General features: G+C 36.4%; 1 long non-coding RNA gene across 1 annotated transcript in view; it reads right to left on the bottom strand.

The window, feature by feature from the left end:
• LOC130458465 (uncharacterized) overlaps positions 1-1,839 on the bottom strand; it is a 28,915-nt gene extending 27,076 nt beyond the window's left edge. Inside the window, exon 1 of the long non-coding RNA XR_008917784.1 lies at positions 1,584-1,839. This is a non-coding gene — a long non-coding RNA (uncharacterized LOC130458465). The remainder of the gene's footprint in view (positions 1-1,583) is intronic.
• Positions 1,840-26,001: the final 24,162 nt, after the last annotated feature.

A 26,001-nucleotide genomic window follows, 5' to 3' on the forward strand; every position in this document is an offset into this window, starting at 1 on the left:
CCACTAAGTTCTGGTCTTTTCTTAGCAAATGCTTGGAAATCTTCTATTTTGTTGAATGCCCATAATTTCCCCTGGAAGTATATATTCAGTTTTGCTGGGTAGTTGATTCTTAGTTGGAGACCCAGCTCTCTTACCTTTCTAAATATCATGTTCCATGCTTTGTGGTCTCTTAGTGTGTTAGCCGCTAAGTCCTGTGTGATCCTTATGGGAGCCTCCCTATATCTGAAGCTCCTCTTCTTGGCTTCTTGTAGGATTTTCTCCTTTTCTTGGAAGCTCTTGAATTTGGCGATTACATTCCTGGGGGTTGTCTTTTGGGGATTTAGTATAGAGGGTGTTTCTATTTTGCCCCCTTGCTCCAGAGCATGTGGACAATTTTCTTCTATAATCTCCTGTAGAATAGCATTGAGGTTTTTGTTTATCTCTGGTTTTTTGGGGAGACCAATAATTCTGAGGTTGTCTCCTCTTCCTCAGTTTTCCAAGTCTGTGTCCTTTTCAGTGAGATATTTTATGTTTTCTTCTAATTCATTAATTTTTTGGCTTTGCTTTATTGATTCTTGCTATTTTGTAATCTTGCTGTCTTCCATTTGCTTAATTCTGGTCATTAGGGACTGGTTTTGGTTTCAGCTTTGTCTGCCCTTCTATTAGATGCTTCTAGCTCTTTCTCCAATTGTGAAGTCTTGTCTATTAGACTGCTGATCTCTTTCTCCCATTTTTCTTTCCAAAAGTTTTCCATCTTTTGGGCATGCTCACTGTCTTCCAGTTGCTTAATTCTGGTCGTTAGGGACTGGTTTTGCTTTTCAGCTTTGTCTGCCCTTCTATTAGTTGCTTCCAGCTCCTTCTCCAATTGTGAAGTCTTGTCTATCAGACTGCTGATTTCTTTCTCCTATTTTTTTTTCCAAAATATTTCCATCTTTTAGGTAAGCTCCAGTTTGAGATCTCCCAGAGCTTGTGGATAGTTTCCATTTTGGGAGGTATGTTCTGATTTTATTTGGATTTCATCCTCATTCTCTTCTTTTCCTTGGGTACTCCCACCATAAAAGTTTTTAATAGTCATTCCCCCCCCCCCTTCTTCTTGGAGGCTTGATTTTGGGCCGTGTAAGCCATCCCTTTGGTGGTTTTATTCCACTTTCTTTTTTGGTCTGGGGTCTGGATGATATGGGCGGGTTTTCTGTGAATTTAGGTTGCCTCAGACTAGTTCTTCCTAGCCTCTGAGGTTTCTTAGAGCTTGGGCCCCTGTGTTCAGCTCAACTTCCCAGGAGATCAGCGCAGCCCGCCCAGGTGTTCAGCTCCGCCCAGGTGCTCAGCGCAACTGCCCCGGAGTTCAGCTCCACAGCCCCCTGTGCTCAGCGCAGGATTCTCCCATGAAACTGCCCTGAGAGGCCGTTTCCTTGCAATCTTTAGATCCCAAGGACCCTGGTGTGATCCCCCAGACAGAGATGCTCCTCACTCACTCACTGCCCCAGTGAGCGCTCTGATAGCTTACTCTGGTTTGGTGGGGGGTGGGGGGAGGGGAGGCTCAGTTCATGTTTTTGTGTGAGCTTTTCCTCCTCCTTATAGTGTGGAAATGTTCAAACCCCACGTACCTTCGTTTCTGTGGGGTACTGGAGAGTCCTCCGTTCTTCCAAAGGTGATTTTTATGCTCTTTTGAGGTAGTCTATTTCGTTTGGTGCTGGGGAGGGGAAGTGAGTCGAGTCTAGATTGCAGCCGTGTTTACCCGGAAGTGTTTCTAATTTTAAAAAGGAAAGAAGAAAACCAAATTAATAGTTTCAAAAATGAAAAGGGAGACCACAACTCTAATGAAGAGGAAATTAGGCAAATATTAAAAACTATTTTGTACAAATGTATGGCAACATTTATGGCAATCTAGGTGATATGGATGAATATCTACCAAAAAACATAAATTGCCTAGATTAACAGAAGAAGAAACAGAACACCTAAAGAACCTCATATTAGAAAAAGGAAATTGAACAAGTCATCAAAGAACTCCATAAGAAAAAATTCCCAAAATAAGATGGATTCACAAATGAATTCTATCAAACATTCAAAAAACAATTAATCTCAATATCATACACACTATTTGACAGACTAAGCAAAGAACAAATTATACCAAATTCCTTTTATGACACAAATATGGTACTGATTCTAAAGCCAGGCAGGTCAAAAACAGAGAAAGAAAACTATAGGCCAATATCCCTAATGAATATAGATGCAAAAATCTTAAATAGGATACTAGCAAAAAGACTCCAGCAAGTCATCACAAGGGTTATCTACTATGATCAAGTAGGATTCATACCAGGAATGCAAGAATGGTTCAATATTAGGAAAATGATCCACATAATTGACCATATAAACAAGAAAACTGACAAAAATCACATGATAATCTCAATAGATGCAGAAAAAGCCTTTTACAAAATATAACACTCATTCCTATTGAAAATACTAAAAAGTATAGGAATAGAATGGCCTTTCCTAAAAATAATAAACAGTTTTAGTCTAAAACCATCAGCAAGTATCATCTGCAATAGGAATAAATTAGAAGCCTTCCCAATAACATCAGGAGTGAAAAAAAGGATGCCCATTATCACCTCTATTTTTTAACATTGTACTAGAAACCCTAGTAGTAGCAATTAGAGAAGAAAAAGAAATTGAAGGTATTAAAATAGGCAATGAGGAAACAAGCTATCACTCTTTGCAGATATGATGGTCTACTTAAAGAAGCCTAGAGAATCAACTAAAAAGCTAGTTGGAATAATCAGCAACTTATTGTTGTACTTCTAAGCTGCATGATACAAAATAAACCCACATAAATCATCAGCATTTCTATATATTTCAAACATCTCAGCAGTAAGAGTTAGAAAGAGAAATTCCATTTAAAATCAACCCAGACAATATAAAATACTTATGAATCTATCTGCCAAGACAAACATAGTAACTATATGAACACAACTACAAAACACTCTCCACACAATTAAAACAAAATTTAAATAATTGGAAAAACATTAATTGCTCATGGGTAGGATGAGCTAACATAATAAAAATATTAATCCTGTCCAAACTTATTGATTATATTATTATTATATGACACCAAACCCATCAAACTATCAAAAAACTGTTTTACTGAATTAGAAAAAAAAAACATAATAAAGTTCATTTGGAAGAACAAAAGATCAAGGATATCCAGGGAAATCATGAAAAAAAAACTGATGAAGGAAGGTGGCCTAACAGTACCAGATCTCAAACTATATCACATAGCAGTGGTCATCAAAACAATATGGTACTGGCTAAAAGAGAGAAAGGAGGATCAGTGGAATAGACTTGAGGTAAGTGACCTCAGCAAGACTTTCTTTGATAAACCCCAAAGTCCCAGCATCTGGGACAAAAATCTAATTTTTGATAAAAATTGCTTGAGAAAATTGGAAGACATTATAAGAGAGATTAGTTTTGGATCAACATCTCACACCCTACATCAAGATAAACTCAGAATGGGTGAATGACTTGAATATAAAGAAGGAAACTATAAGTAAATTAGGTAAACACAGAATAGTATGCATGTCAGGTCTTTGGGAAAGGAAATATTTTAAGACCAAGGAAGAGTTAGAAAAAATTACAAAATGTAAAATGAATAATTTTGATTATATCAAATTTAAAAGTTTTTGTACTAACAAAAGCAATACAACCAAAATTAAAAGGGAAGGAACAAATTGGGGGAAAATCTTCATAGCAAAAACCTCTGACAAAGGTCTAATTACTCAAATTTATAAAGAACTAAATCAATTGTACAAAAAAAATCAAGCCATTTCCCAATTGATAAATGGACAAGGGACATGAACAGGCAATTTTCAAATAAAGAAATCAAAACTATTAATAAGCACATGAAAAAGTGTTCTACATCTCTTATAATCAGAGAGATGCAAAGCAAAACACCTCTGAGGTATCACCTCATACCTACCAGATTGGCTAACATGACAGCAAAGGGAAGTAATGAATGTTGGAGGGGATGTGGCAAAGTTGTGACATTAACACATTGCTGATGGAGTTGTGAATTGATCCAACCATTCTGGAGGGTAATTTGGAACTCTGCCCAAAAGGGCACTAAAATATTGCCAGCCCTTTGATCCAGCCAAAGCACTGCTGTGTTTGTACTCCAAAGAGATAATTAGGAAAAAAAAAGACTTGTACATCAATATTCATAGCTGTGCTCTTTGTGGTGGCAAAAAATTCGAAAACAAGGGGATGTCCTCCAGTTGGTGAATGGCTGAACAAATTGTGGTAACCATTGGTAATGGAATACTATTGTGCTCAAAGGAACAATGAACTGGAGGAATTCCATGTGAACTGGAATGACCTCTAGGAATTGATGCAGAGTGAAAGGAGCAGAACCAGAAGAACATTGTACACAGAGACTGATACACTGTGGTATATTGATGTAATGGACTTCTCCATTCGTGGCAATGCAATGATCCTGAACAACTCTTAAGGATTTACGAGAAAGAAAACTATACACATTCAGAGGGAAAACTGTGGGAGTAGAAACACAAACGAAAACAACTGCTTGATTACATGGGTCTAGGGGGATATGATTGGTGATGTAGACTCTAAATGATCATCCTAGTGCAAACATCAACAACATGGAAATAGGTTTTGATCAAGGACACATGTAAAACCCAGTGGAATTATGAAGGGGTAGAGAAAGGGGGGGAAAGAATATGATTCTTTTAATCAAGGAAAAATGTTCTAAATTGATTAATTAAATGAAATTTAAAAAAAAAACACTTGAGGGGCAGCTAAGTTCCTAGGTGGATTAAGAGCCAGGACCCAAGACAGGAGGTCCTATCCTGGGTTCAAATCTGGCCTCAGATTCTTCCTAACTACATGACCCTGAATAAGTCACTTAACCTCAATATCCTATTCCTTACTTCTCTTCTGTCTTGGAACAAATATTTAGTATTGATTCTAAGCCAGAAAGGGTGAGTTTAAAAAAAGAAAAACACTTAAAAGTATAAATGGAATTTTCCTTGGAATAATAAGTTTATATTTAAGACTATCAGAAAACATTATCTGTAATGGGGATGAGTTAGATCTTTCATATCTACAGTTTATGAACCACCTATACCAACCTATTTACTGTTCTTCACATAGGACTCCAGGCCTTTGCTACTTTACACTTCTTGCAAAATTCTTTTCCAGGAACGCCTCCCTCTCCATTGCTAGTGCTGTTCTTTCTGGGATCACCTGTATACATCTTGTAATTATTTTTTAAATTTACATGTTACTTCATCCATTGGAATGTGAACTTCTCAAACACTCAGTACTGTGTGTTTTCTTTGCATCCCTAACACATAACCCAGTCTTCAGTTGCCCATTGGGGTCATACAGCCAGTAATTGTCTGAAGTCATATTTGAGGTCAGGGCTTCCTGTCTCTAGGCTTGGTGTTCTATTCACTGAACCACCTATCTGGCCACATGAATAGATTAAAGTAAGGGACAAAAATTTAACTTATTTAGGAAGAAGGAACATAGCAGAGAAGTCAATATAAAATAGCAATAAGGATTTGTAAAGTTGGAGTAGATTTGAAGGAAGAGGTGATTGCAGAGTAGTAGTGGCAGAGAGGAGCAGGGAGTATACTAGCTTTTCCTCCTCATTCTAGATATTAGATGATAGGAGAGAAAAATGAGCCAGCTTTAGAAGGGATGAACAAACTACTGGTGACTTCAGAAGAAAAGGCTCATGCCAGTGAGCACTAAAAGATGGAGGGAATGTGGAAGGAACAGATCACCAGTCATAGTGTAGGCATTATGTTCTCACTCATTGTCCCAGAGCTAAAACTATCACAATGTACCCTAAAGGTTCTAAGACACCCCAAGAAGTTTCAGAGTATCTTTTCTCTACTACCACTAGCTTGGCGGTTTTTCCCTTAACATTAGGTGCCATTCACTAAAGATTCAATTCTATTTAGCTACTTAATATCCATGAGCTTTTAAAAACATTTACTTCAACAATACAGCAAAAACAAACTATAAACATTTACCCCAAGTACTCTGGAACATAGTCTTCCCTTCACCGCCTCAGACTCTGTAAAGAATAGGCTCCAATTTAGTTCAATTCCTACCTAGGATTAGGCTCACTGAATTTACCATGAGTGAGTCCTTTTCTCTATTATCTCTGGCCTGGGATCCCAAAGATCATTCTCTGAAATCATTCCTTGCTTCTTGGTACACTGAGACCTAATACAGAGGCTACAGGAAGACAAAAACAAAAAGCAGGACAATTCCTGATAGTTCCAAGCCTTGAATTTATTTGTGGTTGGACTCTGAATATATAATAGGTGATCACCAGGGATTTTAATTTCTAAATCCCAAACGAATTACTAAAGTAAAATGAATTTATGGTAGTTTATTTACAATAGATACAATACAGGGAAGATATTAAGGAGAGAGAGAGAGAGAGAGAGAGAGAGAGAGAGAGAGAGAGAGAGAGAGAAGGATAAGGGAGAGAAGGAAAGATGTTTAAATACCAACTCTGGCTCAGGCTGAGCCAAAGTGGGCTTTAAGGCCCTGGATAGCCAAGGCTATCAGGGATAGTCTAAAGGGATCAGTCCTTATCACTCATGTGACAAATCTGAAGGAAAGCAGTCTACAGGCTCCTCCCACTCCAAGCACCAGCCTCCAACTGCCTCTCCCCTCCTCCCAGGAAATCCCAAGAACTCCAGAGGTTGTTCTCTACCTCACTTCCTGCATCTCACATGTGGCTATGGTGGCTCTAGCTTGACCTAGGACCACCCAGAGGTCTGTCCTTTTTTTGCACATGTCTGTTGAAGGCCATATTATCAAATAATTAAATCTTGAGTTTTCACCTGAACTAGGTTACTCAGCTTCTCCCAGTACAGTATCAAGGAAAACTCCCCACCAACCCAGACAATAGCTGCCACCACACCAAGATGCTGAAATTCTCAGCAAGCTGCCACCAGAGTCACCTCTCCGCTGTCAAAGAGGCTGGAGAGAGGAAGTGCTGTGAAATATATAGATGGTTTTTATATCACTTTCCTGCATCTCACATGTACCAATGGTAGCTTAAGCTTGACTTAGGATAGCCCAGGGATCTGTGAGTTGTTTCTGGTTTGTCATTTGCTAGCACATGTCTGTCATAGGTGTGATATTGAAATCACTTTAAAAAGACTGATATATATTAATTTAAGGTCACCAAGGAATTCCCTTTTGTATCCTAAGTGAAACACTCAAGTCAGCTACCAATTATTTTTTATGGTGTTTTTAATTACAAACAGGAGGAAGAAAGTATCAGAGGGAGAGAAGGAGGAAGAGAGAGAGAGAGAGAGAGAGAGAGAGAGAGAGAGAGAGAGAGAGAGAGAGAGAGAGAGAGAGAGAGAGAGAGAGAGAGAGAGAGAGAGAGAGAGAGAGAGAGAGAGAGTTAGAAATTTCTTTGCCCCAGCCAGGGGAAGAGAGTCTCAAGACAATGGGTCTTTCTTGGAAGCTTCATGCCTCCAGAAAGGTGGAGTCACTAAGTCAGCCTTTAACTCACCAACAATGACCATCTAACTGAAAAGAAGTCTGGATCTCTGTCTTCCGGTTGCTCCTCAAGTATCTGTCTCCAGTCTCTCCTCCAGGTCCAACTCTGAGTCAGAGATCCTTCATCCAACTCAAAACTCAAATTGAATATCTCTCCTCTTCTGGCCTTTCCATCCTCTTTTTAAAGAATCTTTTTCTCTTGTGTCACCACCCCTAAATTTTACATCTACCAATCACAGCAGACCCTTTTCTCTAGGACTGCCCACTCTTTAGTTCTTACCTTCTTTGGTTAGATTATGTCTTTTTGGGTTACTTAACACTTTTTGGTAAGTTCACCTTTTGTAGTTACTTAACACCTTTTTGTGGTTAAAATGGGTAGATGTACTTAAAATACTATTATCACCTTTTTTGTATATTAAAATCTAAAAATAGATTGTGGATTACAATTCTAGGTTCTCTATAAAGTAAGAGCTAAGAGAGCTAAGTACATTTGTAGTTACAAGCAGGAGATTACTATTTTATTTTTACAATAAAGGAAGAGCTAAGTATGTTAATTGTTACAATCAGGGGAGAACTAAATCCAGTATTCACACAAAATAGTTCAGGGAGCTTAGATACTTATGGGTGGGTACAATAAATACTACAAGTAAAGATACATATAGACAAAATTGGCAAAAGGAAATTCCCCTCCCCTCTTTTCACTAAGTGTACCTGGTATGAGTTTCCATACAACAATTAGAACAACAGCCAGATAAATGGAGCAATGGAGTCAAGAATATCATGAAGCCAGGAGGGCAGGATGAACTTCCGTGGACCACTCCCCCTGGGCAGAATAGACAAAATGGAAAGTCATGGTTGGTTCCTGAGATGTGCTGTGTCAGAGTAAGTAGGTAGAGAAAGGATTTTATAAGAAGTGAACTCTAACTTGGGTGGTGATACTGCAGGTTGGAGTTACTAATGAGTGTAGCTATGAGGCCATTATGTTGGTCTCAAGAGAATCAACTGTGGCAGTGATGAGGAAAGTACTCTTTATATATCTCCCCTATTTTCCCTCTTCTTCTTCCTGCTACTTTTGATTTCATAAAATTATTAATCTACAGCCAGTCTCCTAATTTTAATCTTTACAAAAATATATGCAAATAAGTTGAACCAAGGAGTGGGAAGGCTTCTTGAAAGAAGTAGCATGTTGAGCTGATTCTTAAAGAAAGATTAAGGTTCTAAACAGCAGAAGAAAAAGAATTTCCTATTACAATCAGCAACAACTACACAAATGTATGAGATGTAGAATAACCCCCAAAAATCTGTTCTCTGACTGTACAGGAAGAGCCAAATAAGGAGTTAGCTGACTAACACTGCCTGTATTCAGCCTTTCAATGTGATAGTTATATGGCCAGATTGAATTTCCATTCCTTTACCTGTTTGTCATTTATCTCATCTAAATATATAAGGGCAGAATCTGTATATCTCTCTGTCTCTATTTATATTAAGAGAGAGAGAGACAGAGATAGAGACAGAGACAGAGAGAGAGAGACAGAGAGACAGAGAGAGAGAAGAGAGAGAGAGAGAGAGAGAGAGAGAGAGAGAGAGAGAGAGAGAGAGAAAGAGAGAGAGAGAGAGAGAGAGATATTGAGAATTCTAGTTAGGAGAAAAGTAGAACCCACCTTCTCATTCCTGTCATCTAGAATTTCCTTACCTCTGTTCTTCGTCAGACCTCTATTCTTGTATTTGGATTAACAGAAACCATGTCCAAATCCTGCTTCTGATAATATGGGACTCTACTACCCACAGGACCTGATGGGTTTATGATGCCGGACACTATAAAAGCCTGAGCAATGAAAAGGTTCCAAACTAGAGTCTGATTTTTAGATATTCAGTAGTGTGCTTACAAAGGAGAATTTCTTTCTAACCACCATATGCTTGTCTCATTCATTCACTCATTGTTTCTTTCACTTCTGATCACTTCCTTTTCAATATTTTGTTCTACTGAGTTATTTTATATTTCTATTTAAATGTGTATTTTTTGATAGTTGATACCTATGAAAGGTACTATAAGTCCTCACAAATATCCTTTGTGGCATTACTGATGTCTTCAAGAGCACCTATCCAGCACCACGGTTATTTCAAGGACCAACTGCTTAAAGCACATAGTGTCCAGGACAAGTCAATTTGTTAAGCGTCATCTCCCCAATGCCTTTCTGGCTCAGTCTTACTTTGCAATGAACCTTTATCACACCTTAAATCATAGCAATCATTTATACAATTCCTGGGTGCTATCCTGGAGTCCTATAATGGAAAGCACATCACTTCTTCTGCAAAATGTTCAGCTTCAGATTTCTAAAGAACTTGAAATAACCTGATTATCCTCATATGTGTCCCACAGTGCATAGGAGCTGGTATGCAAATAGACTCCAAAACAATTCTGGATAACATTAAAAATATTGTGCAGGAAAGAAACTATATTAAGTGTCAGGTACTATGCTAAAGTGTACTTTACAAATACCTCATTTGGTCCCTCAAAACAACTCTCAGTGCTATTATTATCCTCATTTTACACTTAAAGAACTGGAAACTGAAGGGATATCCATCAAATGGGGAATGGCTGAACAAGCTGTGGTATATTATTGTAAGAGAACACTACTGTGCCATAAGAAATGACAAGATGATCACAAAAAATCCTGGAAGACTACAATAAGTGATGCAAAGTGAAATGAGCAGAACCAGGAGAACATTGTACATAGCAATAGCAATAAAGTATAATAATCAACTGGGATGACAGCTATTCTCAACAAGGCAAGGATCCAGGATAATTCCAAGGGATTCATGACAAAAAAAAAAGGATATACACTGCCATAGAAGGAACAAACAGAATCCAAATGTATATTTCAATATATCATTCTTCACTTTATTTCCTCCATGAATTTTTCTTTACTTTAAACAATATGCATCTTTTTTCACAACATGAAAAACAAGGAAATATATATGATATGATAATATGTGTATAGCCTATGTCATAGTACTAGTACCTGCCCTCTTGGCAAGGGGGAAGATATAGGAGGGAGTAAAAAAAAAAGGAATGAGACAGATTTTTGGACATAGCTAATATGAGAATTTATTTCTCTTGGATAAGCATATTATACTTTATTACATACTTATAATAAATTTTATTATTATATTATGCGGAAGAGAAATTGGGAAGCATGCAAAAAGGCACAATTATTGTCATATGTTATGTTATATATAAAAAATGAAAATGAATGATAACTCAAAAAAGAAAAGAAACTAAGATAAACAGAGGGTAAGTCACTTGCCTGGGTCACACAGCTAGCTAATTAGTGTCTGAAATCAGATTTGAACCCAGAATTTCCTGATTCCAAGCCCAATGTTCTAGCTGTCTAACTGACCTAATAATTACAAGTAAACTTAAAAAATTCTAAAATATTACAACCTTAAAAAAGTATACATTCAAATCAGGAGTAGTAGAATATTACTATGCTTTAAGAAATTACTCACATGATGAATACAGAAAAGTATGGTAAGACTTATGTGAAATGATATCAAGTAAATTAAACAAATGCAGAAAACTATTATCCATAATAACTATTTTAATTAGTGTTGTTATACTGAATGGCTCTGGAAGGAAGATGGAGAAGGATACATTTATAAAATGTAGGTAATATGAAAATAAAAGGTATACATTTAATGTATAATATTATATATGACTGAAAACCCCAGGGGTGTGACTAAATTAGTTTAGGGTTTAATACATCCATTTGGGAGATAATTGCAAAATGTTAAGATGTTTTTTTTTTTTTTCAATTCATTCTTTCCCCAAACTTAAACCTTACCCTGCCTCAAAATAACATGCTTCTTAGCTTGAATGTCTGGTCAACATAAGCTCTGATGATTAAAAGCCACTAGTTATATTCCAGATGAAAAGGGATATTGAAAGGCTGAAGATCTATGAAAATGAAGTTTCTTGATGATGTGTAACATTGTTTAGACAAAATGAATAATATACATGAATGGGAGTGATCTCCTTATTAAAACATTAAATTATTTCATATTCCAAACATTCTTTAACTTTTCTTTCTTGGCCAATTACATTACTAGATTAAGTATCATAATAACCATGAGTGAATACTTCTGTTCTGCCCCAAAGAACAAGAAATTGTAGAGATATGTCTACAGACTAAACTGGGGCAGCAGAGTTACAAAGTGAGCATGTCTTAGCTTCCATGCTTCATTCTCAGCCTTCTTTGGCATTCCTCCCCAGTTGTTTTCCTAACTAGCTGTATAGATGCTGCTCTTGGCTTTCCTCCTCTGCTGGATCAAATTATTCATCCTTTGTCCTTTCCTAAACTAGCTAATCTGTGAAATCTCTGTTTAGTTAATTAGGAGTAAAACTCCAGAGATTTCAGAATTCCCTCTCCTCTCTTCACTACCAGGTAAATGCATTTTTACTGGAGTGATATAAAAATAATGTCACCTTTCATCATGGTCTTACCCAAGGGAATAATTCTAACAAATACAAATTTCAGGTTAACGTGCATGTAAATCAACTAAGACATTCAGGGACAGACAAAATTCCTGATATCATTCAGCCTACACACCATATAGACTATTGTCCACTTCACATACACATAGGACTGACCCCAAAATATCTCTCATTTTTATATGTTAATTTTTCCTTTCTTAAGAAGTATATGCAAAAAAAACCTTTGCTTTTCCCCGTCTCTTGAAGGAAATTTTCAGCTTTATATTTCTCAGACCAAAAATAAATAGTGAAACATAAAGCCTTAGAAATGTGTCTTTAATCCAGCCAACTTTAACTATCTCTTTTAAAACTGTAGCATGCTTTCAAAACTTAAATAAGAGCATAAGCTGCAATATGATATACTGCCATGATATGCTGTCACAAAAAATAATATAGCAATATATATATATATATACACACATACATATATATATATATATATATGCTTGTGTAAGGCAGAATTCAACATATAGACCTCACCTATAGAGATGTAATTATTGCAGTACCTCACATATCTCAGTAGCCATGCTCTAAGTGGATTACATTAAAATATTTTCATTTATTCCTTCTTCATACAGAAGTTTCATTCTTAGCTCATAGGATCATTGACTTAGTGATGGAAGGGATTTCAGAGGTCATGAATCACATTAATATATTTGGCTCTTTTGCCCATCCTTGGCATTTTTTCCATCTGGAAGACCATCTTCCCTTCTTTTTGTCAAACCTCAATTCCTCTATTTTCAGCCACGCAACCCATAAATATATTAAGTAGCTACTATGTGTCAGGCATTATGCTAGGTTCTTGGTCATGCAAAGACAAAAATTGAATAGCACAGGTGGCATCAGAGTTTTCTTCCAATTCTGCATGTGATGATCCTAGGATCTAATTAAGAAACAGCTGCACCAGATCACCTTACCCAATTAGTTTCTCCTGGGTAGAATCATTCTCTCTCCCATTTAAAGATAATACTTATAATCTGTTAGCCTTCCTCCATCCCCTAATAATTTTTTCATGTCTTCATTTATATAGCCTGTTTCCACTATTGAAGGGCTAAACTCTTTGAGATCAGAGAATTTCCTATTTCTTTTGTATGCATCAGTCTGTCCATAGAAGAGGCTCAATAAATATGGTTAAAGAATGAATTGAACAATTTGCCAAGACTTATTGTTACAAAATTATTGATATTTATGCTAAAGAATGTTTCTCTTTTTCATAAAGTATTTAAAAAACATTTTAAAACAATATTTGGGGATTTAATCTTATAAAGAGATAACTCAAAGCTAACTCTTGCACCTAGTAAGGTGATATCATTGTTACCTCCTCATCCTGAGGGATTTTCTGGATTGTGATAAAATAGAAATTCATTGTCGCTGATTTATAATCTACCCAGTGGTTTTCAAAAAAGTTTATGAATGCCATATGACCACCTTTAATAGTAATTACTACAATTCTCAGCATTTTGTTAATTTGAAGATATATCTCCTCCTTTCTTCTTTAGTAGTTCCCCTCTTCTGAAACCTATAAATTCCCTTGATTTCATGTTCCATAAGGGAAGGAACTATGCATCCCATGCATCCGTATATTTCACTGTTTCTTTAATTCTTGTTTTGTTTGGAGGGATGGGGTTAGAAAGAAGGGGCATGGTATCTGATCCTGTAATTTCTTCAATAATACAAAATTTCCAGTAAAGACATTCCATTTACCAATGCAAATCCATAATTGTCCAGGAATCCATTGTCTTAGAGATTTCCCCAGAGGCACTGAGAGGTAAGGTCCACTGGTTGCTTTCCTCTAGTCAGTATGTGTCAGAGATAACAATTGATCTCAGGTGTTCCCAATTCAAAGCTTCTATTTCCTGTTTTGTATATAACAAATCCTTAATTAATCTTAGCTAAAAGAAAAATCAATACACTAGAAATCCAGAGTGATCACTAGTAAGGCTTCATCTTTGAATCCTGCTATGCTCTCAACCCTTTAGAAGGCTAGGCAATTGCTGGATCTTTTGGTTCCTTCATGTGAAAAAACAAGGGTAATAAATTGACCTGTCCTCAAGATGCTCTCAGGATTAAGCAGTTAATAATGAGAATACAGTATGGTCTGGTCCAGAGTGAAGAGTCGATTGAAATAATGTCTCAACTATCGGTTTCCTTTGTGACTTTGAATAACTCCAGAATTGCCTTTTTAATTTTCTAGTCATCAGAATGGAGATGGACTGTGCACAGAGATATGATTAGGGATACCTAAGCAACCCTTGCTGCTTTGGCAGGAGGTGGGAGACCTCCTGTAAGTTAGAAGGAAGGAAGACAACCTTAAAGAAGAGAGGGGCTTTTGTTGCAGACAGTTGTATTTTGAAATTTACCATGGATAAGAAACTCCTTCTAGAAACTTGTACACAAAAGTTATCAATGTAAATTGAGTATTTTAACACACACACAAACACACACACACACACACTCATCTCTTCTGTTCATACCTTTATTTACCTGTATATAGAGAATGCCTACTAGGCAAATTGCCTCTAGCAAGGCAAATTGATAACTCTTGCTATTTAGAGTTAGAGGGAGTTTCCTGGGGCATGAAAAGTTCAGTGACTTTCCCAAAACCACATAGCCAGTGTATACCATAAGTGGAACTTGAACATAGGTCTTTCTGTCTTCAAGACCAGGCCTCTATTCACTATACCATATTGCCCTTCAAATTTTTGTTGTCGTTGTTCAGTTATTTTCAGTCATGCATATACAACTCTTAATGACCCATTTGGGTATTTTCTTGAATGGTTTACCATTCCTTCTCTAACTCATTTTATAGATGAAGAAACTGAGACAAACTGAGTTAAGTAATTTTCCCAGAGTCACCCATTTAGTAAGTATCTGAGGCCAGATTTGAACTCATGAAGGTGAGTCTTCCTAATTCCAAGCCTAGTACTCTTTCTACTGTGTCACCTAGCTACCCAATCTTTAATACCAAGTAAAATATTACTCTGAATAACAGAATATCTCAATGCAATAGAAATAATACTGTATTTGAAATGAGAGAATTTGGGTTTAATTCCAGACTCTGAAACTTAGTTCTTGTGTAACTTTAGAAAAATGATTTCATATCTCCATTTTTTCAGTTTCCTTATCCACAAAATGAGGGATTGGACTAATCAAAGTCTAAGGCCTCTTCCATCATCTTCAAACACTAGTTATGTCCATACTACTGAATTAAATGATTATTAATATAATTCAACAAGCCATATAGCCATTTCTGTTGAATCAGAGTGTACCCATCTATGAGAGATGGCAAATTCAATGATGAAATATCTATTTAACAAGATGTATTATCTATTCTTTTAAGTTATCATATTTAATGAAATGACTAGAAATAATGTACATTTTCATAACACCAACTCAATAGTTTTTGGAGCCAGAGTAAAATACATAAAATTACATCATAATTTGTATTAAATGTCAACATTTTGAACAGAAGTTTATTACATGGCAAACAAGATCAAGAAAGCAACCATCACACAAAAGGGGACCCATAGCTTTAGACAAGGCTAGTCCCAGGATAGCTTGTGAGAACAGCTGCTGCTTCAGCAAAGGGTTTCTGGCATAACCAATGATGAGATTACCAAAGCCAATTCCAATACCATCACCACAACCAGTCACTACTACAGTGGCAGCACCTGCATCAAAAAATTTGGCAACAGTGGCAGCAGGGTCAGCATCTCAGCTAACCACAGTGGTCATAAGATAAGGACAAACAGTCTTCAGATGAAGAAATCAAAGCTATCAATAATCATATGAAAAAATGTTCCAAATTGCTTTGATTAGAGAAAGGCAAATTAAAACAACTCTGAGGTACCATTTCATACCTATCAGACTGGCTAATATGACAGTAAAGGAAAGCGATAAATGTTGGAGGGTGTATATTTATAGGGAAAGATGGGGGTATTGAAAAAACAGGGGATACGGAAGGTTTGTAGCAGGGAATGCAGGAGTTGAAGGGTGAGAAGGAATATGACTGTCAGTGAGGTAAAAGGAGAAAGATGCCCCCAGCCGAGAGGCTATATTTTGAACAAAATGGGGTGGGTGTTCAAGAAATGAGCCACTTATGATAGCCTGCAGGCATATCTTCTTGCTGGATTGCTGCCGAAGTTGCCCCAGAGCAGGTAAACACAGACCCTCCTGAGGGGCAAGCCCTTCCCCAGAATTTGGTCACCCAGCAGGGGTCCAACAAGGAACGTTTGTAATTGGATGACTGAACTGAGAATCAGCTCCTTCTATGCCCAGAAAAGATAGTCCACTTATCTGACTACGATATCCAAATAAGATAAATTTTAATAAACCATTCGGATTGGAGAGGTATCAAGGAAAAGGGAAGAAGGATGTCTCTAAATAAGGTAGGAGTCTTTCTCAGCTTTGGAGCTGAGTCCAGGCCTCACAGGCTGGTGAAGGGTTTCTTTTATTCCTATCTACACTATATCTGTGCTAGTTTTCTTAATTTCAAAATCAGAGCAATAGACAGCAAGCAACAAGAAAAGTTTTGACCTTTGGAGCTGGTTGGGCCTGTCGCTTTGGGCTAAAGAAAATAGACACTCAGTCCAGACTGGGAAGCCAAAGCCCCTCCCTCTTCCAAGGGAATGGTGCAAAATTGAGACACTAATGCATTGTTGGTGGAATTGGTGGTGAACTGATCTAACCATTTTGGAGGACAATTGGAACTTGGCCCAAAAAGCCATAAAATAGTCCCTTTGACCTAGCAATCCCATTATTAGTTCTGTAACACATATAGATTGTTTTTTAAAAAAAGAGAGAAGGGATCTACTTGTACAAAAATAATTCTAAACTCTTTTTGTGGTGGAAAAGAATTGGAAATTAAGGGAATATCTATCAATTAGGGAAAAATTGAGTAAGTTATTGTATATGATGATAATGGAAAATTATTATACTATGAAAAATGATGAGCAGAATGTTTTCAGAAAAAGCTGGAAAGACCTATATGAACTAGTGCAGAGTGAAATAAACAGAACCAGGAGAACATTGTACAAACTAACAGCAATATTGTGGAATGATCAACTGTGAAAGACTTAGCTAATCTCAGCACTACGATGATCCAGAACAATTCTGAAGGAGTTATAACAAAGAATGCTATCATTTTCCAGAGAAAAACTTTTGGAATCATTTACAGGTCAAAGCTTATTATTTCTCACTTTAGTTTATTTGAGTTTTTACATGGGGCTTTTGGTTTTACATGATTATTCTCTTATTCTATTCTCTATTCTCTATTCATTTCCAAAAATGAACAATATGGAAATGTTTTGCATAATAATATATACATAACCCAGATCAAATTACTTATCATTTCTGGGAAAGGGGAAAGAGACAATTTAGATCATATGACTTCAGAAAACTTATGTGGAAAATCATTAATACATATAACTGATAAAATAAAAATATCACAAAGTCACAGGACAGGTGATCTTGGCACAGGTTATAATCTTAGTCATAAGCTTGGAAGAGATGGAAGAAGGATCAGGTGGTGGAAGGTGAGGACTTACTTCAGTGCCACTTTTTGTTCTGTATTTCTAGAAAGACTGAGGCAAAGGTTGAACCTATAATCTCTCCCTGCAAATGGCCAGTATCCTACATATTAGTGAACTGTCAATTTGGCTTCTATTCATGAGAAGAACTTGGGAGCTAATCCAGAAAAATACAAGCTACAGACTTTAACTTCCACACTATTCAAGTTTGTAGAATTTATAATAAAGACAAGGGTCTTTGAATTTAGCAAATATAATAATTAGCTCTCCCCATCATAGGACCAAAGGATCTCTCAATTGTCTAGCTCTTATCATTCTTCTGCCTTGGTAATTAATATTGATTCAAAGACAGAAGCTAGGAATTTTGCTTTTGTTTATAACGAAGATAATAGGCAGCCCTCAGTGCCACACTATATATCAGAGTCTGGACCACTGGATAGGAGGCTGACTATGAACATAGATTCAAAAGAGGAATGGACATGGAAGCCATCTACCTCTTTTTGCAGATGAGCACAATGAGGCAATGAAAGTTTAGAGACACACAACTAGCCAGTGTCTAAGGTTCAAATGGAACCCAAGTTTTTCTTGACCCTAAGTTAAGAGCCCTATCCACTGAAACACATTGACTTTTCACAAAAAGAGTAGGGAAAGATGACTAAAATGAACCAGGGACAAATGGGCCTCTGCACAAGAATTTACTTAAAAAATTCTGTTTCTTCAGTAAGGAAAGTTGGAACTTCTTGGTTAGTACCATAATATCTTATACAATATAATGACTTATGATTGCTTACTACAAGCCAGAAATATGATCTGAGGAAGTATGCATACAGAAGAAACATAGGGAAATATTTGTTGAAATAGTCTCTTTAACAGTTTAGTAACAAAGTACCAAACTAGTTTCTTAGAATTCTGTTTCTTTCAACCATTATTCTAATTGAAGGACATACTGTTCTGTTGTAGGAAATAGATTTGCTATTTTATATACTATTTGTAAATCAGAAACTCTCTTTATATAAAAATATATCCAGTTCTATATCAATGCTCTTCCCAATTGTCCAAAAAACAAATCATTATGCCTATAGTACCCACCTCAAATTGTCCTTTCATCGTCCTTCCTTCTTGATTTCTCTATAGCCTTTGATTACCCTCTTCTTGATATTTTCTTTTTTTTTCAGGTTTCTATGACATTTTTTTTCTCCTGGTTCTCCTCCAAACTATCAGACTATTCCTTCTCAGTTGCCTTTATTGGATCTCTATTTTTTTCTGATTCTTAAAATTATTTATTTATTTTCAAGTATTTTTCCATGATTACATGATTCATGTTCTCTTCTTCCCCTCTTCCCTCTCCACTCCCAGAGTTCACAAGCAATTCCACTAGGTTATACATGTATTTATTATTGGATCTCAATTTAAAAACTACCTACTAAATGTGGGAACCTGCTAGCTTCTGTCTTGGGCCATTTTCTCTTCTCACATTATTTCACATAATGAACTTATCAATTTACATGGATTCAATTATGATCTCTACACCAATGATTCTCATATCTACTCATTTAGCCCTAACCTGATCTCCAGTGTCACATTTCCAACTGCCTATCAAATATCTTAAAATGGATGAGTCGTATAAATATTAAACTAAATGTGCCCATACTTGAACTCATTATATTGCCCCTAAAATCCTCCCTTCGTTCTCTATTACTGTGAACACAACTATGTCTCAGTCACCCAGGCTCACAATCTAAGTATGATCTTCAACTCCTCTCACTGAAGCCCCATAGTCAGTAATGTGCCAAATCCTGTAGATTCTACCTTCATGGCATCTCTCACATATGCCACCTTCTCTCCTTTGATATTGCTACCAGCTGAGTGCAGGCTCTCATCATTTCATACTTGGATTATTGTGTACTCAGACAATTATAAACCTTGACAAACCTTCTGGTTGGTTTTCCTGACTAAAAGTAGTCTTCCTAAAGCACAGGGCTGACTGTGCTATCTTGCTTTTCTTTTTTTTATAATGAAGTAAACATATATAATATTAAACTTATAGATAATGTATATTAAGCACATATAAGTTTGAAAATATTGACATAATATTAGCACATTAAACTAAACTTATAGATAACTTATCACATATATAACAAAACAGATAATATATCAACACATTATAAATAATATATATTAGGCACATATAATTTTAATTAACATTATTTATTTAATTAATTTAGAATATTTTTCCATGCTTACATGATTCATGTTCTTTCCCTCTGCTCCTCCCACCTCCCTCCCATAGCCAACAAGCAATCCCACTGGGTTTTACATGTGTCATTAATCAAGACCTATTTCCATATTATTAATATTTGCTCTAGGGCAATCATTAGAGTCTATATCCTCAATCATATCCCCATTGAACCATGTGATCAAGCAGTTATTTTTCTTCCATGTTTTTACTCCCAAAGTTCTTTCTCTGGATGTTGTTAGGGGTAAAATTTTACGGTTGGGACTGAATATATTATATTAGTGGTCACCAGGGATTTAAATTCAATCCCAATGAAATACTCAACTCAGTATGGGATTTTATAGTGGTTTATTTACAATAGAAGGATGAAAGTAAGAAGAAGGAGAAGAGGGAAAGGGTAAAAGATCTGCTCTGGTCTGGCCTAAACCAAGGGAAGGTCAGAGGCCCCAGCCAAGGGACCTTCTCAGAAGATTAAATCTACTTCAGCTTCTAGCCACGAGGCCTCCTTCAAGACGAGGGGCCTCCTCAGAGAATAGTGCCTTCATAAGCAAGGTCAAAGAAAAGGGGAGTCAGTCTTCTCACTCAGCAAGGTCGATTCAGGGAAACCACCTCACCTAAACCATGCTACAGAGCTCCTCCCAGTAAACTCCAATGCCAAGTCCACCAAAGCTGCAAGCACACCAAACGCTGCCAAAGGCTCCTAACGCAGCTGAGAGAGCTCTCACAGGAAGTGATGTGAAATATATAGGCAGTTCTTTACGTCACTTCCTGTGTTTCACATGTACCAATGGTGGCTTAAACTTGGCTTTGGGCAGCCCAGGGGGTCAGTCAGTTGTTGCTGATTTGTCATTTGCTAGCACATGCTGGTCATAGGCCATCCTCACCCATAGTTAATCCTTAAGTAGGGGTGTATACATTCCTGGTTGCTAGAATTCTAAAGACTAAGCAGGGTGGAGTAAATCTAAAATTCACAATGTATGTAGTGTTCTTTCTCATAAGTCCCTCAGAATTGTCCTGGATCGTTGCATTGTTGCTAATAGAGAAGTCCATTACATTCAATTGGCACATATCATTTTAAACATGTGCATAAGGTTAACATTAAATATATGGCTAATATGCATTAGCACATATAAATGTGCTATATATAACACTAAAATATAGGTAATATAACATTGAACTTATAGATAATATATGAAACATATAATATTAAATATGTAGATAAAGTAGCATTAAATTTATAGACAATATAGTAAATGCATATATTAAGCATAGATAATTTGGTAACATACTTTTCTTTTTTCTTTAAATTTATCTGTTACATTAAAAATATCCAGTTACTCCCTTCCTCCAAACTCCAGTGTCTTCCCCATTTCCTCAAGCATCAAATATAAAATCTTCTTTGTCTTTTAAAGCCCTTTATAACATGGTCCCTTCCTACCTTTTCAGTCTTCTTCAGCCTTATTTCCATCCATTTTATTTGATCCAGTAACACTGGCTTCCTTGCTATTCCTCATGAAGATACTCCATCTCCTGACCTGTGTATTTTCATTGGCTATCCTCCATGCTTGGAATTCTCTCCCTCCTCACCTATGCCTCCTGGCTTTCTTAGACTCCTTAAAGTCTCAGCTAAAATCCTAAATTCTGGAAGAAGTCTTTCCCAGTCCTTCTTATGCAAGCCTTCCCTCTGAGATTATCTCCAATATACCTCTCTTGTGTATGTATCTTATTTGTTCCTAGTTGTTTGATGCTGTCTCTCCCAGTAGATTGTGATCTCTTGGAGGGCAGTGCCTGATTTTGCCTTTCTTTTTCTCTGCACTGCTTAGCAGTGCAGATTCTTAATAATACCTGTTGACTTTACAGCTCCTAAAGGTATAGTAGCCATGGTCTCTAAAAACCATGGAACCTCAATGAGACTGCTACATAGCCTGAAGGATCTCTGTATTCATTTCTTGGTCTTCCCTCTTTCTTTTAACCAAATCCCAATAATCTCAAGGTCCATCTCTTCACTCCTATTTATTAGAGACTCAAAGGATTTTAGAGTTTGAGAAATCCTCTGAGTTAACCTCTTCATTTTACAAATGAGAAAACTGAGACTTTGTGAAGTAATGGAAAATGCTCAGTCACTCAGCTAAAAATAAGGTCTCCTAAAATTCAGTCTAGTGTACTTTCTTTTTTCTTGTTTTTTTTTAATTTAATTTGTTAATTTTTGCTAATTTGTTCATTAATTTTTAATTGCCACCAATTGATTTTCTTTCTTTTCCTTCCCACACCCATAATGAAAAAGGGAAAAAAAGAAAAAAATCTTTTAACAAATATGCATAATTGAACAAAATAAATTATTGCATTTATCAGGTCAAAAATAATGTCTCATTCTGCATTGAGATTATTACCTTTCTGTCATGAGGTTTGTAACATATTAAATCTATACTCCTTTTTAATTATTATTAGTCATTAAGTATTTCAATCATTTATCATTAAAATATTATCATATAAATTATTATCTATATATCATACTATCAACCTTCCTACATTTTTCCTCCATATTACATAGCACTTTAAGATTTTCTATCTGAATGTGCATGGCAACCTGCCCTTTGGAATTGTGAAGAAAACAATGTCTTTCTGTACTCTCTCCCACTATCCATGAGGATACCCTGTACATGTTGGACAACCAGATTAATTACTTCATTAATTAATTCATAAACCTTGAGGGTTTTTTCCTTGGGCTAATGAAATACAAGGGGACAGACGGGTATCACACATTTCTTAGCCTAGACTCCATTTCCACATAGGTCTTATAACTCAGCTATTTATTCCTGATCCAAAATTATTTAACAGAATATTACTACTTCTCTATTATGTTACATAGAGCAAGAGTGGCTTACAGTTGTGAGGGTTTCCTCTCTGAATTCCTGTCTATGTATAACCACTCCCAATGGAAGCAAATCAGATGGATGGATTACTTTTGGGACAATGCCCAATCCAGATTGCTTAGAATGCGTCCTCTCTTGTGGTTACTTGCCTACCATGTATTTCATCTTCTCTCCATTTGATCTCTCATTTTCTGCTCTTTATCAGAGGAAATCTGAATATTTCTAGAAAATCACACCTGGTGGGTATATAGATTAACTTTTTTTTAAATAATGACTAAAAATAAACTACCATTTCTCATTATTATTTGAAGTCTGTGCCTTGTCTTCTCAAAATCACTAGAATCCTCTTGGGGTGGCTTCTTCAATGTAACCTAATTATTTTTTTTCCTTTTCCTGGCCCTATCTCTTTAAAAAAGAGGAAGGAAAAAATTTGGCCTCTTTAATAAAAAAATGAAATAATTGATTTCACAAAAACCTCAGGAGGCTGCCTGAACACATTTTAATGCTCCAATTTCAATAACAAATTGCGGTACTAAGTGAAATCACAGCATGGATATTAGCTATTAGTTAGAGTTTGACTTAGAATACCTGTCTTTCCAGAACCACTGGGTCTGTTGCAGGGTAGATGAAACCAATTAGGACATAAAATAATCATGGACAGCAATTTTTTTTGGAGGGGGATTTGTATGTCTTCAACAGAATTTCAGTGACTTTATATGGGAATAAGTCTTAGGTTATGTTTATATGAAAAAACTAGACAAGAGCTAATTGGAAATCCTGTAGGTCACTTTTGTAGCATTCATGATCAAATAAGGATGATGTCATGATTGTAAAAAGGAAAAAGAAAAGTAATAATGAGAACAACAGTCAAAGCTATTCAGTGTATCACTGGCGCCTGGTTGTGAAGATAGCGACAGTGGTTGGACCTAACTGAAAAGTAAGCCGAGATGCTTTTCAATAGCCATTACTTTATGCTTCTGAAGTGTCTAGTCTCTGGCCCATTCACACTGGTCTTGCTAATGCATTAATTTATGATAGCCTATACAGCTTAAGGAATTGATCCCTCTTGGGTATTTAGCAGTCACCAAGAAAGAAACTTACTTCTAAGGCAGGAGAAATATTTGGGGGCAGGAGGGCCTTTCCAGGGCCCTTAAATTTATACCACACAAGTGGTCACCATACTTTTTTTTAGTACAGAAGCAAACCCTGAACTGTCAATTGAATGAGTTGTGTACAGACCCAGCTCAGTCCTCTGGGTAGCTGCCTATAATCATTCTACTGAAAAGTCAGATTCACAAGCCAAAAAAAGACCGGCATTTCCCCAGGTTGTCACAATGTACCTATTATGAAAAGAAAGAGTTGAAGAGGTACTTAATAATAATGCATATATCTTCTAGGAGAAATTTTAAAAAGTGAGGAGGAAAAGGGAGAAAAAAGGAGTAAGATTAGGAATAGAGTTACCGGAGTAGGGAAAATAGAGCTCTAATCCAACCTCTGAAGCTGGTCCACTCGATGACATCAGATTTCATAACTGCATTTCACAATTTACCCACTAGTAAATGAAAATAGAACTTGCTTCTTAAGTCACAGGAGACAGTTGAAATGACATTTTCTTTGAACTGATCGATTTGAAGCCATAGAAATATTTATCAGATTCAAAAGGGAAAATTGCTTTGAAATTCCAAAATGAACGTAAACCTAACATTTCTTATATAACTTATCTATTGTTGAGAAATAGAGTGAAAAAGGAACTTGAATTGAATATTAAATTCACCTATACTTATCATACATGTGTAGGTTAATCAATCAACCCACAACTATTTATTAAGTGCTTATTATGTACCAATCACTGTGCTCAGACCTAGAATTAAAAAGTAAAAATATAGTCCCTGCCTTAAGAAGCTTTCCTTATCCCAGTAGGGGAGAATATATATCAATAAATAGAAAATCACCAATATGTACAGAGTAGATTGTTATTTTTTAGTCATTTTGGTCATGAATAACTCTTTTAAGCCTGTTTTCAGTTTTTGTTTCAATCATGTCTGACTCCTTCATGACCCTATTTTGGGGTTTTCTTAGCAAAAATATTGGAGTAGTTTGCCATTTCCTTCTCCTGCTCATTTTGAAAATGAGGCTACTGAAACAGGGTTATTATATGACTTGTCCAGAGTCACAGAGCTAGTAAGTGGCTGAGATTGGATTTGAACTCAGGTCTTCTGGACATCACTGTATCTCCTGGTAAGTTGCAGGTAACATTAGAAGGGAAGACTAGAGCAACTGAGACAACTGAGAAAGGTCTTCTGAAGGAAGTAGGATTTGAGTTGAGTCTTGAAGGAAGTTATGGATTTTCATAGGTAATGTTAAGAAAAGAGAGTATCCTGGATATGGGGAAAAGCAAATTAAAAAAAAAAACACAAAAATGGAACATGAAGGGAGAACAAATAGGTCCTGCGTAATTGGACCATAGAGTGCATGGAAAGAACAAAGTGTCAGAAGAATGGAAAGTAAAGGCTTTAAATGACAAACAAAAGCCATTATATTTGATTCTGAAAGTAATAAGGAGCCACTCAAATTTATTGAGAAAGAGGGATAAACAATAAACAGTCTATGAATTCTAAGAACCGATAGCCAACAAAAGATCTAGAGTAAGATCCCCATTGCAGAGGATGTGGGAGAAGAAAAGCATCCGGTGGAACATTTATGTGACAACATGAAAAAGAATTGCAGGGAATAGAGAACTTGGAAAAGTGGTGATTTTCACCACATCCATCACAAATCTATGAAAATATCTTTCCAATATCTCTGTAAAACAAATATATGTGTTTGCTGTTATTTCCATTTTATAGACTGGGAAACTAAAATGTAGGTGAAATGATTTGTCCAGCATCACAGTTGGCAGCACAGTCTGAACTAGAAAACCATTTTCCAGAGTGATGTCTGTTCACTAGACATTTATACAGCTTTTCACTGGTCTTGTGCCATAGAAGGAACTATTCACATAACATCTCCAGATCCTTTCTGATTTGTGAATGTGAAAAATGTGGAAAATAGAGTCAACTTCTACCATCAGAGGTCTTCAGAGAGGGCCTGGAAGACCACTTACTGGGAATGATATTCTCTTTGAGGTATGGGTGAGACTAGATGGCCACAGAGGCCCCTCACAGCCTTCCATTTTGCTTGTTAGTGTCATGACTCTGATGTCAGTCTTTATCAGCTGTTCTACATGGCTGTCCAGAGTCTCAAACCAGGACCACCAATTTATATTCTCCCTGATCCTGGCCCTGGTCCTCTGAGAGGTGCCCCATG

This window comes from Monodelphis domestica, chromosome 3, assembly GCF_027887165.1.
Source record: "Monodelphis domestica isolate mMonDom1 chromosome 3, mMonDom1.pri, whole genome shotgun sequence".
NCBI lineage: Eukaryota > Metazoa > Chordata > Mammalia > Didelphimorphia > Didelphidae > Monodelphis > Monodelphis domestica.